This window comes from Capsicum annuum, chromosome 2, assembly GCF_002878395.1.
Source record: "Capsicum annuum cultivar UCD-10X-F1 chromosome 2, UCD10Xv1.1, whole genome shotgun sequence".
Classification (NCBI taxonomy): domain Eukaryota; kingdom Viridiplantae; phylum Streptophyta; class Magnoliopsida; order Solanales; family Solanaceae; genus Capsicum; species Capsicum annuum.
In genome coordinates, this window is record NC_061112.1 from 98,615,236 (window position 1) to 98,617,526 (window position 2,291).

The window sequence follows — 2,291 nt, forward strand, 5'->3', positions numbered from 1 at the left end:
TGGCCAACATCATTGCAACCACTCTAATTCCTCAAAAAGGATCTCTTAATAATGTGATATTTAGAGATGTGTTTGTTCTCTACTGCTTGATTAAGAAATATAAGATCAACTAGAGTACCTAGACTTATGAATGTATGATAAAAAGTGGCGCCGACTCTCACATTTCAGCCAGCTTGCCCTTTGGGTTGCTCATCACTCAAATTCTCCTTGACTATGGAATTGAACTCTCAGCCTATCCATTGGTAGAAGTCTCTACCACTTATGACTCAAAGATATTCGTAAGCACGGGCTATGTTCTGATTGAAAGTGAATGGTGTAAAAAGGATTCTGTCAAAAGTCAGCCTGACACACCCAGGGTAAGTAAATCTATGCCTAATTTCGTGTTCTATGCAGATAAGAAAATTGAAGAACTCAAAGGCAGCCTCACCGTTATTGAGGAAGAAATAGCTGGCCTTAAGGAGTAGACTGCCAAGCTGTTACAACTGAGCAAACAGAACAGTACCGACATAGGCAAAGTGTGACTCTCTCTCGACGGTTTCAAATAGAAAAGGATAAAGTTGTTTAACAGAATGTTCTCCCATGTTGATTCCATCAAGTCTGAGTAATTCTCCTCCTCCAATGAGCTTGCAATCTCTATTCAGAACTCATACTCCAACTTCACCAAGAGTGTTGAGAAATCCTATGACCATTTCTGCCTTAACATGCACAACACCCTTACCTATTTTCTAGCCAAACGACGCTGAACTCTTATATTGCATTCAAAAGGGGGTCTGTCTTTTCTTGTAATCTGGATTGTATAAAGACACTATATACTCATGTTCCAATGTGATTTTGTTGCTACTCTCTATCGTAACTTTGCATATCCCATATTCCCTGCTTTGCTTTTACGTTTGGTTTCTGCTCTATTTTGTATTTTCTCTATTTGCATTGGTCTTTTATTATGTCAAAAAGAGGAGAAAATGATCACATCAGTCAACAAGACAGGGGACCTAGTCGACTATCACAAAAAAAAAGTTGACTATAGCCACCAAGACAGGAAGAAAGGGGGAGCAATTCGGCCATCTTAACAGGGAAGTTAATTAATATTTAATATTTGTCATTATCAAAAATGGGAAGATTGTTAGCCTCCTATGTTTACATTTTAATAATGACAAACTGATGAGTGGATCTTTGCAGGATAATTAGATGACTGCTAATGATGATAGGATGTCTCACACAAGGATATGAAGGACTAGAAAATTAATAAAGACAAGCAAGAAAGCCGGCTCTAAGAATAGGAGGATATCAAATCATTAGCTATAGCATCCAAGTGAATTAATCAAAACAATAACAAAAAGAAGAAAAATCGTAATCCTAAAATCATGCAAATCAAATCAATCACAATGAAGCAAAAGGAAGAACAGATCACGACAAGAGCAAAAGAAAGAAAAGATCATGGACGGATGTGAGTGAAAAAATATGTATGGACATACCATACGGTTACTTTCCTCAATCAAGGAATCAATTTAAATCCTTGATTGAGAAGAAATTTTTTGGGTTTTCTTACGAAGAATAAGCAGTTGAAGACTATAAAAGAAAAAGACTAAATATAGACAAAGGTTACGCAACTTCAAGAAGAATCTCAAAGTGTCTCAATCTTAGTCTCACGAAGCTTTGTAACTCTTAGTTTACAATTATTATATAAATAGTAGGATCGAGTCAACTTTTGTAACACAAACAGAAGTTGTATCACGAGATCTGAAGAACAAAATAAGTCTTCGAAATCTATTTCTCATCATTGTACTCGAGCCCGACATTGAACGATCTAAGAAAATATTGAAACTCAAGGGGACTGGAAGTAGGCACCACACTGGTGTTCCGAGTGTCTTTACTTTACATTCGATTATTTATTTGCTTCATTAAAATGTTCATCCAGTAGGTCCTTATTTTCTTTTGTTAAACGCCCATAAAATGAATTTAAATGTATTTAAAAGAAATTTATGTATGAATTAGTATCCTTTATTGCTTCGTATGATTCTATATAAAGTGTTAATAAATAGATATTTATAATTTTTATCTATTCACTTGTACAATTTTTAAATAAAGTAGAAAAAAAATATTATAATTAGTTTTTTAATCCAAGAGAATGTGTTTGACCTGATATTAAACTAAGCATTAGAGTATATGATATTTTAATGTTAATTATGAAACCTTAAAATAAATTATAAGCTATTATTTTACTTTATAAAAATAGAATGTTATAATTTATTATATAGTGTTATTTCTACTTATATTTTCTATTGAGTTTATTT